The 12,979-nt window shown below is 39.6% G+C and overlaps 1 protein-coding gene across 2 annotated transcripts in view; it reads right to left on the bottom strand.

The window, feature by feature from the left end:
- nlgn2b (neuroligin 2b) overlaps window positions 1-12,979 on the bottom strand; it is a 314,058-nt gene that overhangs the window by 201,054 nt on the left and 100,025 nt on the right. For both annotated transcript variants that reach the window (XM_057821147.1, XM_057821148.1), the window contains one exon: window positions 4,982-5,110. The gene's annotated coding sequence lies outside the window, so the exon portion shown is untranslated. The remainder of the gene's footprint in view (window positions 1-4,981; window positions 5,111-12,979) is intronic.

The following is a 12,979-nucleotide window of genomic DNA, read 5'->3' as shown; positions in this document are numbered from 1 at the left end:
TTTTCCCATCTTTGCAACGCTGTTACGGTTACTGACGATGTGAAGGCGTGTGTTACTACAATTTGGTTGAATGACAAGAGATGTCCGAGAGACACGGAGAGAGCAGAGCGGGAGAGGGGAGGAAGGAAGGGGGTTGTGACGCCGTTGAAAACGCGATGCTAGGTGGCTCGGAGCGTTAGCATAGCATTCGTGTTCCAGCTAGCATTAGCATTTAGCGTGGCGAGCGTCATCTTAAACTCACTCTTAAACTGGGTACAATTAATTGAAAATAATGGACTGTTTTCCTGTTCAGGATGCATTATCATCACCAAGTCAGTTTTGTCATTGTAGTTGCTATAATATAATAACAATTTGTTTTTTATCACCAAAAATAGTCACTTGCCCTAAACTTTTCTTGAATGACGTAATTATAAACCTTGTGCGATTTTTTTTTTTTTTTTTAATTCAAAACAACAAGAGCAAAGATAGAAGAGGGGAAAAGATTCAGAGCCTCACCTGTATATTGAAAAATATATCTATATACAGTATATTAGGGGTGTGACAGTATACAGAAGTCACGGTTCAGGATGCACCTCAGTACGGAGGTCACGGTTTAGTGCGGGCTCAGTACAACAGGAGAAACAAAAATGATTTTTTCTCACAGCATTTACAAGTTAAAGTTTGTATAACACTCCTATATGGGTAAAATTTAAGAAAATGTAAAAAGAGTGACCTATAGGGAGGTTTTTCGAATGAAAAGACATTTCAATCCAATCAGTTAATGTAAGCATATTTGATGTGAAAGACGTTATTGAATGGATCATGTAATAACGTGTAGAAAATGAAAAGTAATGTCAGTTACTTTGTCAAGTACCGTATTTTTTGGACAATAAGTCGCAATTTTTTTTTTCATAGTTTGGCTGGGGGAGTGAACTATACTCTGGAGTGACTTTTGTGTGAAATTATTAACACATTATTATATCATTTCACAAGTTATTTTGGTGTTTTGGAGTGACACTGATGGTTTGGTAAACTTTTTAATAGCTATGTTACGTTAGCATACCGGCCACATTCGCATTTCGTTGTTCATGCATCATGAAACATTATCATACTGTACACTTATTCAGCATGTTCTTTTCTATTGTATTTTTATTTTAAATTGCCTTTCAAGATGACATATCTGTTCTATGTGTTGGATTTTATCAACTATTTCCCCTAAAAATGCGACTTATACTCCGGTGCGACTTATATATGTTTTTTTCCTCTGCGTTGGGCATTTTATGGCTGATGCAACTTATACTCATGTGCGACCTTTAGTCCGAAAAATACGGTAACTAATTACTCTTACGTTGAAGTAACTGATTTACTAACTTTTTAGGAGAAGTAATTTATAACTAATCATTTTTTAAGTAAAATTAGCAACACTGTTAATTACATCTTATTCAATTGATGACTATTTTCAATTGTCTTGCATGCATTACCCATGTACGGTTGGCAGGAAGAGGAGCCAATTTGCCAATCTTGAGGATTATTGGTGATATTACTATGGCATATGGCAGTGTGATTTCTATTGTCGTATTGTACAGCACTATAATGCAGGATGTTTGGAGGGGTGCAGTGCCAGGAAAACACAGTTTAACCACCAATGTGTTTAAAATAGTTTTGTACCTACTTTTTTGTGTGTGTGGCCCAGGTAAGATGACTCGGCTTAACTTGAAAAGCTTAGGCTGGGCTTTCTAGGCTTTGGAAAATGTGTCAGACACACCTTCCAGTGAGCTAGTGGTAAAGATGATTACTCACTTTAAGATCTAATTTGCTAGGTGAGGTTGCTTTTTTTCCCCTTAAGTCTGCAACTTGTGCAGCATCTGGGAAAATCTTTGGGATACAAAATGTACTTTCTTTCCAGTCTTACATTGTTCTCTAATCCACTTCAAGGAATCTACGGTATCATTACACTCACTAGCTACCACATTGGGGACACCAAACATTCAGTTGATATCAAATGCATGACCGGTATTTACAATACAACTTGCCACAAGGTCAAATCGTACGGAAGTGCTTTGCAAAAATAAAAATCACCTTTTGATAATTGTTGCAACTAAGGGAACTTTTGCAATTAGGAATTCGGAAGAAGTGAGCTAAACGAAGTGAGTTGTGGCCACTCTTAAGCAGGCTGCAATAAGGTTCATTCTTCTTTACTACTGTGCATCTCTTAGTAATCCTGTGTCATTTCACATACCCATATTCTGTAATATGACCATCTGTCAATTGTCTTTCTGGCAAGACAGCGCTTTTCCCTCAAATACTGTGTATAAGAAAAAAATACACGGTAAAGTAAAATTATGCATATCATATATAAAACATGTTGGGTGAAAAAAATTGAGCGTGTCCCTTTTTGACCTAACCTTGTGGTCCTCTGCAGTTTCAGGACTGAATCAAAATGCATCCCCTTGGCCAACTAAGGTTTCACAACAGAGATTGGCAGAGCTCCCCAGACAGATGCAGACACACACACATACACACACAGAGGTTCAATTTGCACCTTGGCATACTGCAATACACCTAAAGCGGATTTAAAAGTTGACGCACATGAACTTCTCTGCTTCCTCTTGCTCTGTTTATAACATTTTCCTGAATTTATTTTGAAAGCTTGGATCCTGGCCAAAATGTGCATTGCGGGGAACAGGTCTATTTACGATCATGATGATAGACAGGTACAATATCAAAGGTTTCATAATGTTTTTATATTGTCATATAGTGCAGCATTAATTAAAATCAATAATTGAAATAATTAAAAAATGGCAACTTTTATTCATTATACACTCAACCTTACCTCTCCCCTTACCTAAACAGCACTGAAGAAGAGGAAAAATAGTGCAGTTCAACCTCGTGTGAGCAATTGCACTGCCATTCAATCGCGCTTTATATATCTAAAACGCACACACAAGCTCATAAGCGAATTGTCTGTTTGTCTTCCGGTATCTTGATAATATCTTAGATCTGGATGTTCTTCTCACAATAGTACAAACAAGCCCAGAGAGACTTCACTGCAATATCCATTACGGTAATCCATTGCAGCTTCCCTGTGGTTCAAAGGCTGTCCTGCAGCAGAGCTTGCAACATCAAATAGAACTCAATTGAAGCGGACAGTGGAATGTGGAAGCCTCAGCTCAGCTATGCATATGGAAATAGTAGCTTTGATTTTTACAATGAGGCACAGTTGAGAACACCTCGGCACAAATGGCTTGTCCATACAGTAGATGTGTGAGCATGCAAATCATATCTGATACCCTACATGTACAGTGCGTTATCGGTTAATTCTTGTCATCAAATTAGCAGTTTCACTTAAAAAGAACAAGAAAAGACAAACTATAATGCATTGTCTGCCATTGACAACAACAGACCTACAGTGTATCACAAAAGTGAGTACACCCCTCGCATATTGCAGATATTTAAGTATATCTTTTTCATGGGACACAATCAAAAGTTGTCTGTGTGCAGCTTATATAAAAGAGTTAATTTATTTCCTCCTCAAAATACCGTATTGGCCCGAATTTACGACGGCCCTGATTATAAGACGACCCCCTCTTTTTCATGACTCAAGTTTGAAAAAAGACTTTTTGGACACTAAATTAATTTGAATTGAATTGTTGAATTGATGCAACAAAAAAAGGGCAATGCAACAGAAAATGGATCAAATGTTTAAGAGCAAAGAAAGAGTTGAGGAGGCATATTTATCATATTTAGTTTTATTTGCTCTGATGGGTAGGATCAGAACATCCTTAGCTGTCAATGTGAACTTTGGACTTATATTTGTTCATTTATGTTAGGCGATTTATTCATTTCCTTATGATTTTAAAAAAGTCAATGTTTGCGCGATCTTTAAAATATATTCCATTTCACTCTGCATAATATAAGTCATTTGTTCTTATTTTTCTGAATGTATATTACTTATATCTTTATTATTAAAAAAAAAAAAAAAAAAAAAAAGAAAGCAGAAGTAAATGTTTACATTAACTTCAATTTTAATATGCTAGTACATCCTATGTTCTTAAGTAGTTAAAATTGAGATTTGGCATTTAGTATGTGAGGAAATGAGGGAAAATAAAAATTAGGATATGGAGGTTGGGGTTATTGCTGTTTTTGTTAACTTTTATTTTGCAAATCATAGAAAAAAATACAATTTTGAATGAAAATCAGTATTTGTATGTGTTATAGAAATAACTGCCAAAACAATTTTCTTAGCATTTCAGTAGTTTTAGGAGGTTTGAACCCCAAAAAAATGAAAATAAATAAATAAATGAATAAATAAATAAATCAACAAAATTTCTGGCTCCCTGGCGACCTTCACGTCAGGGAATTCCAGCAAGAAATTCTAGCCACTTTCACCCCTGGTTATATTCGTTTATATTTGAGCACAACTCTGAGGTTTAGTCAGGGTTTACCTTGCTGAAGGGACACACTCCAGACCCCGTGCGACACTCATGAAGATCAGCAGTACACCTAATGTGAGTATTATAAGTGCAAACATGTAGCAACATCTTTGTAGAAAAGAATCTGAGAGAAAATAAGACCAACGCCATGTTTTTTTCCCCCAGAAGTTCTAATTATTTATGATACATATCGCAGCAAACAAACAAACAAAAATCCCTATGCAAAATAATTCATTCTCATGACTGTGTTAGTGTGATAACACCATTTGGGAGGTCGATTACACTGATTTCATCACCCGTTGCCGCCCGCCACATGTGTAAGGGTCATTTTCATGTCAATGAGGATCTTGAGCTTTTTAATCTGTCCACGGCACTCGTGCCGTCCCGTAATCCTGCACGCGCCGTCTCGGTTGTAAACACATTATGTCTCCAGCTGTAATCTGACTAAAAATGTCTACTGGCTTTAACCTCACTTCCACGCTTTCACGTAAAGCTCACAATGCATTTTGACTGAAAGGGGTAAAAAGCATATAAACACATAAATACATAAATCCCACCAATCTACTCACTCTTTACTGTCCAACATCTGCAGCTGGGAATGTGAGCAGGACATTTTCTAGGTGGTGGGGGGAGACAGCGCTCTCACGGCACTCTGGTACGACCACCTGGTATGTCTGACAGCTGGAAATGGATGATGCCTATAAACAGAAAAGCATACAAGCTCAATGATACTTACATTTTGTGCGCCTTACAAGGAGATGAGCAATGACAAATCAACCTTGTCAAGATAGAAACAGACTGAACCATGCACAAGACCACATGCTAAGTTGCTCCATGAGTGAAAACCTTATAGACAACAATATCATAAATTTTCACAAGGAAAATCATCTTTGGCAAGGGTACTGTTTATACTGTGTGTATGTTAGAGGTAGAGTGAGGTAGAAATCTGTCACGTTACTGTCAGAGGCAATATTTCATTCAGACATTGGTTTAAATTTGACAACGGGGCTTCCAAGTAGGGTTGTCAAAAGTATCGATATCATTGTTTGCCACTCTTGAAGTTCAAATGGATTGGTAATGACATGTACTAGTAATAAACTCATTTAAAGACTTTTAACAGCCACATGACGGGAAATGTATCATCGACAATGGCACTGAAAAAGTTAATTAAAAAAAAATAATAATAACATTGAATTTTGGGTTTTACAGTATACAGTGGGGCAAATAAGCATTTAGTCAACCACCAATTGTGCAAGTTCTCCTACTTGAAAAGATTAGAGAGGCCTGTAATTGTCAACATGGGTAGACCTCAACCATGAGAGAGAATGTGGAAGGAAAAAAAAAACTGAAAATTACATTTTTTGATTTTAAAAGAATTTATTTCCAAATTACAGTGGAAAATAAGTATTTGGTCACCTACAAACAAGCAAATTTTCTGGCTGTCAAAGAGGTCTAACTTCTTCTAACGAGGTCTAAGAAGGTCTAACGAGGCTCCACTCGTTACCTGTATTAATGGCACCTGTTTTAACTCATTATCGGTATAAAAGACACCTGTCCATAACCTCAGTCAGTCACACTCCGAACTCCACTATGGCCAAGACCAAAGAGCCGTCGAAGGACACCAGAAACAAAATTGTAGACCTGCACCAGGCTGGGAAGACTGAATCTGCAATATGTAAAACGCTTGGTGTAAAGAAATCAACTTTGGGAGCAATTATTAGAAAATGGAAGACATACAAGACCACTGATAATCTCCCTCGATCTGGGGCTCCATGCAAGATCTCACACCGTGGCAACAAAATGATAACAAGAACGGTGAGCAAAAATCCCAGACCCACACGGAGGGACCTAGTGAATGACCTACAGAGAGCTGGGACCACAGTCACAAAGGCTACTATCAGTAACACAATGCGCCGCTAGGGACTCAAATCCTGCACTGCCAGACGTGTCCCCCTGCTGAAAAAAGTACACGTCCAGGCCCGTCTGCAGTTTGCTAGGGAGCATTTGGATGATCCAGAAAAGGACCGGGAGAATGTGTTATGGTCAGATGAAACCAAAATAGAACATTTGCGGAGAAACACAGGTTCTCGTGAATACTGAATTTCATCCGAAGAACACCATACCTACTGTGAAGCCTGGGGGTGGAAACATCATGCTTTGGGGCTGTTTTTCTGCAAAGGGACCAGGACGACTGATCTGTGTAAAGGAAAGAATGAATGGGGCCATGTATCAAGAGATTTTGAGTGAAAATCTCCTTCCATCAGCAAGGGCATTAAAGATGAGGCGTGGCTGGGTCTTTCAGCATGACAATGATCCCAAACACACAGCCAGGGCAACAAAGGAGTGGCTTCGTAAGAAGCATTTCAAGGTCCTGGAGTGGCCTAGCCAGTCTCCGGATCTCAACCCCATAGAAAATCTGTGGAGGGAGTTGAAAGTCCACAGTGCCCAAGGACAGCCCCAAAACATCACTGCTATAGAGGAGATCTGCATGGAGGGATGGGCCAAAATACCAGCAACAATGAAAAGCTTGGGAAGAGTTACAGAAAATGTTTGGCCTCCGTTATTGCCAACAAAGGGTACATAACAAAGTACTGAGATAAACTTTTGGTATTGACCAAATACTTATTTTCCACCATGATTTGCAAATGAATTCTTTAATAATCAAACAATGTGATTTTCTGTTTTTTTTCCACATTCTGTCTCTCATGGTTGAGGTTTACCCATGTTGACAAATACAGGCCTCTCTAATATTTTCAAGTGGGAGAATTTGCACAATTAGTGGTTGACTAAATACTTATATGCCCCACTGTATGTTGTATCAAAAATGGTACATACAGTTTGCCTGGTATACCAGACTCACCGCTGTTCCAGCTATTGAGTCTGGCCACCATTCACGCGGATACAATTTCCAGGGCGGAGCAAGCCACAGCAAACAGACAGCTGAGTGGACCAATCAGCGACGGGCAGACGCAACGTTAGTAAAATGGCGAGGGCAGGACGAGGGACTTGCGCGCGGAAGTAAACATACGAGGAGAGCGGAGTTTATTCAACATGGCTAGCGCGAGACAGACTGTTGTCAATGGCTCGTGTTGATGTGTTTTTGGTAATTTAAAACTGATTTTACCGTGGATTGGAACATATTCTCGGTTCTCCTGTTCACCATCTGTATTGTTGTGGAGACGACTTTCGACGCGCAAGAGTGACGTTGCTCGTTAAGAACACGTCACGCAAATAAACGAATCTGATTTGTCGATTGATTTTGTACCTGCACGAGAGGCCGTTAATGGGCTGGGTCCCAGACTTTTCTCTCAGTGTTTGAAAAATACAGGGAGAACAGTCTGGCCGTGCCACGCAACTATTATCTGAGAGACTTGGAACAGGTCGCAAAAGAAGAGTGGTCCAAAATTCCATCTGAGAGGTGCACGAAACTTGTGGAAAGGACGAGCAACCAAATATTGAGTTGAGGGTGCTAACAATTCTGTCCAGCCCATTTTTTGCATTCTGTGTAAAATTCTGTACATTTTGGCTCTTTTATTCAGCTTTTTTGTGTTTTTCCAATGCACATCCAAGAAATAAACACATTCATACTGAAAGCATTGTAATTGCATTTATTTCTGTGAAAAATGCTTAATTTTCTGGAAAAATTCCAGGGCTGCCAATAATTTTGTCCATGACTGTAACTCCAAATTTGGTTCTGTCATGGACTACACAAAACACACGGACACGTTGCATATGGATTGAAGATCGTTGAAGGCTGAATGTAGACTTGAATAGCGTACAACAACAAGCAAGCACACAATATGACGTAGACCACCCCAAAATTTGGCTTTACTTGGCGATAATAGGAAAAAATCTGAACCTGGTCAATTACATGAGTCGCTCCGTTGAAGCTGACCTGATAGAGCAATCACAGGTAAAGATGACCTTTTTTACTTCCTTGGAACAAACAACTGATGAACGGCTTAGGCTGTGCAGTTAAACACGTCAGCTAACATGGGCTTCAGACACGTAGGCTGCTGTAATTGCTTATAGCTTGAAGGACATGTATCACTTCAATTCCAATATTCCCTATTTTTGTACTTTTTCCTACAAACACAATTGACAGACTATGACGTTTTACAAAATCATGCAAAACAAATGAAATTTTTGAAAGGTTCACAAACCTTTGTTCTTTTTTTTTTTTACGTATGTTCGTATAGAAGTGTCCCATCATCTTTTTGACTTGTCTGTTTATCAATTCAGTTCGCAAATCTAATTCCTGGGGATCCTGGTGCAAGTTGTGGGGCGTCGGTCCTGATGACCAGGAATGGGGATAGGGAAAGTCATTAAGGGCAGAGGTAGGGTGTGATTGGAAGCAATGTTTCTATTCACATCATTACCATCCAGAGGGTTATTGTACCTCTGTAAAAACGGCATTGGGGGCATATTCGATCCCTTTCTTCGATCACCCGTCGATGATCAGCACAATGCCTGCTGGAGGGACCCTTTGTTTTTTTTCTCCGAGATAAGTTGGTGACTTGGCATGTCACATGTAGTTGGACTGCGCTCATTCCACCCCTCCCCCATTTTGAGCCTCCTGGATGCTCGACCAAGGTTGTCCCTCAAGGTGGTCTACGAAATGGCTCATCCCAGTGGGAATGCACCTCCACAATGGCTCGTCCCAGCAGGAATGCACCTCCACAACGACTCGTTCCGGCAGAACGCTCCCATGGGTGGCACCATCTTAATGGAACACTACAGCCCTACAGCTATACCAGCTTATAGCTGTCTGGTGTCTATCATCATTTGTGAACGAAGTTAAAATACCCAAAATTAAACGGCAACTTTTACAGTCTCTGACCGAATTCATAGAATAAATACAGTAAAGTTACTGTAGTGGATAAACTGCTTCCACCTTTGGAGCTGTCAGCTAATGTATTCGGCAGGGTTTTCTGTTTCAGTGAGCGGCTGTCCCGTTAGGGCCTTGGGATCGATCTTTATTGGATACTCTCTTCGCAATGTCCCCCACAAGTCTTTGAGGTACGGGTTGAACTCAACTCCTTCCGCTTCAGGGGTTCGCATCCAATGATGTCCCCTCAAATAGAGCACATTTTCCATTGTTGGTATTCCCAGCACTTGTGCTCATACAACGTTGATTTCTCCAAGCGCCAATATTTTGCCAACCGTTACCTCTTCAAATGCTCTCATCCATTCATGAATGCCAGGGAGGCGCGCTATCAGTCCCTCAAGATCCAAAGTTTGCCACAGTATATACAATCCCTGTGTTTGTTTAATTAATATCGGTAATTGATTAGCTGGGTCAGTATACCTGTCCGGAGGGTTTATGCCAGGTCTGTATCTGAGATCATATTTCTTGTCTTCCTTGCTACTTAGAGCCAAAGCAAGGCATCCCCCTAACACTTCCCTGTTTTCTGCTTCTCCTATTCTGTCTGGATTACTTCTTCACCTTTTCCTCCACGATTGCCTTTCTTGCTCCTACTGCTCCTCTATCCCTCTCTTCTTGTTTTTCTGCTTTGGTCCTGGGTTTTATACACTTACCGTTAACATCATCTATCTCATCCTCAAGTGCTTGGATAACTGTCCTTTCGTTTTCTCTATTTAGGTCTAAGTGCTCCAGGTTAAGCGAGTTTGATTGTCCGTCCCTTCTTGTTATTTCTTTAATCGCATGATCTTTTTCTGCATAGCAGGTTTTGCGCCTTTTCCTTTCGGTACTCCAGTATTAGTGGTGGGCTCGGCAGCTTTTCAAACGGTAATGTAGGAAATTGTTCATGCAAATACATTTCACATTATTTACAGCAGTATAGCAGGAACATTGAAAGAGGGACAAATGTTTTCCACATCTCATCTCATACATATAACAACAGATGGATGTGTCTCTGATTTAATCGATTCACTGAGCCACGTAATTGTCAAGGAATTTCATGTAAAGCATGTTGGGGTGTTGATGACTTCCAACTATTTGAGCGGAACTGGTCATTAGCATTGCACTACGTTCTGTACTGTGGGAGGCGCTTTAACTTAAATATGAATCAGTTTGTAGGAATAATTAATAAATAATTAATCTAATCAACATTTAAGTTATCTGGCAACCAATATGTTAGCATACACATGGACAAAAGTAGTGACTAGCATTGGACTGGTAATATGATGCTTTGCAGCTAGCTATACAGTACATCGTTTTCTAGAATGTATGTGCCACTCTTTTGTACTGATGTTGGATAAGAAGTCTGTAATTATCAAGTTCATCATAGGACAGGAAGATGCCCTCCCAAAACTACTTCTATTACGTTGGAAGCGGCTTTTCCACTCGTCTGCAGGACTATCACATGTCTGATGGGATTCACGCATGGCTAGGTGCTATAAGTCACACTCAAGTAGAAAAACTCGGTGTTAGGATTAGCAGTCAGGCAGCATAGAATAGGATGCCAACATACACTCACAAGGGATTCAAACAAATACTGGGTTCTACACTTCACATGGCTGATTTGTGTACACTCCACCCCTCCTAATCACTTATCTTTTTGACTCGCCCCACCTCCTCTTTCTCCTTGGTCATCAGGCCCTCCACATGGTGTCAACCGGAAATACAACTCACTAATGATAGCACCAACATATTCATAGTTAGTGTAGGCATTCAATGCATTTCTTGTTCTTGTTTGTGCTTCTTCTGTCTCTCTCCTACTTTCTTTTCTTCTGTCCCCCCATAACCCCTTCCTGTCCGCTGCTTTCTCCTAATAAACAGGGCACATTGAATGATCACAATGGGAGTATGTCATACTCCAATGTGATACATTAAAACTGTTCAGACCAATCGGACACTCAGTTTTCCATCCTCGGACAGGGCAGGTTAAAAACAAAAGAAGCATGAGATTATATAGAAAAACGTGATGACTTGAAACTTGACAAAAACTGTGATGTTACTAGAAACCTAGCAGTGGTTTAGGTGCCAAAAGTTATCTTTGCGCCTTCCGAAGATGTTATGATGCTAAATCAGCAGAACATCTGTGATGGGAGGTGCTAATCAGATCTCACAAAGGACTCCTCAGCTCACTTTCCGCCACAGAGCCACATCGACCTCCCGATTCTGCATTTCTTCTTCACTCTTTCTTCTTAAATTTCATAAAATTTGAGTAGTGCGACTTATGATAAGATGGGCTTACTCTCAGATGTTTTTGAAGAATTAAAATTGGTCTTGTAAAAAGATATTACTTCGAGGGTTATGCTCACACTATTATTTATTTTATGAGGTACTTTTCCAAAGAATTCTAAAATGAAGCAACATTTGACGGGGGAAGCTTTGCTATATGTGTGAAGATGCAATTATCTTGTCTTCAGTCAGCCAGATATTTGAGCGTTGACAGAATCTGAGGTGGGTTTTGAGTAGTGAGTTTTTGAATTTGCATGCACCGAGCCATCTTTGAATCTTGAAAGGCAAAATTAATCCTACAGATTTACCTTCAGAGACTTTAACCTGAGGCAAAAGTGAAGATGGAGGAAAATAAGAAAATGGAAACTTCAAAAGAGACAGCGCGAGCAAAAATATTGGTCAATTAACTTCCTTATTATAAACAAATAATTATTTAAAAACGCTGAAAAATATCACTTGGAATCAGAAGGAATCTTTCGGGTCAAAAAAAAAATGTACAGTAAAGGCAGGGGTGAAAGTGGGCCGGAACGGGCTGGAACACCGTTCCAGCATGACTTTCGGAGCCAGAACGCCGTACGGTGTTTTGATCCCGAAAATATGATGGCAACTGTCAAAACCCTTTGTGTGATGGTTTGCTTAAAGTATTGTATTTTGTCAAATGATAACATCTGGTTGCAGCGTTGGGTGCGGCGGAACTCTTAACTTTTATGGCTGAGAAGCATACGTGTCTGACATGGCTAAGGGACAGCTACGCTCTGGTTCGGCCCACATGAGACTGTAAGTTGTTTCAGTTGATGTATGTTGGTGTAGGCATTTGTGGGTAAGTTTGGAGATACTGTTTGTTTAGTTATGTTTAGCGATTTGCTATGACAGAAGTGTAAATACATTAGCATTTGTAGCATCTACGCTAGCGGACTTTATTATGCAGATTGGGCTGATTTTATTTACTAAATTTACATATTGATTGTACTGGAGGAACAATTGACGTATATCCTAAAGAAAAAATGAAAAGTAAACATTTTCATTAGCTTCAATTTTAATGTACTTCCAATGTTCTTAAATAGTTAAAATTTATGTTTTGCATTTAGGAAATGTGGGTGGAAAATTAGGAGAGGGAGGTTGAAGTTACTGCTGTTTTTGTTAACTTATATTTTGCAAATCATTGAAAAAGTACAATTTTGAATGAAAACCATTTTTGGTTTGTATGTGTTATAGGAATAACTGTGCCAAAAACAGTTTTATCAGCATTTCAGTGGTTTTAGGGAATTTGACGACCCCAAAAAAAAAAAAAAAGAAAGTTCTGTCTCCGTGGCGACTTTCATGTCACGGAGTTCCGGCAAGAAATTCTAGCCACTTTCACCCCTGAGTAAAGAGATGTATTAGACCTGACTACAGTGCCCAGTTTCGATTAAGTACCCAT

The sequence above is a fragment of the Corythoichthys intestinalis genome, chromosome 18 (assembly GCF_030265065.1).
Source record: "Corythoichthys intestinalis isolate RoL2023-P3 chromosome 18, ASM3026506v1, whole genome shotgun sequence".
NCBI lineage: Eukaryota > Metazoa > Chordata > Actinopteri > Syngnathiformes > Syngnathidae > Corythoichthys > Corythoichthys intestinalis.
This window is presented reverse-complemented; position numbering and strand designations above follow the sequence as displayed.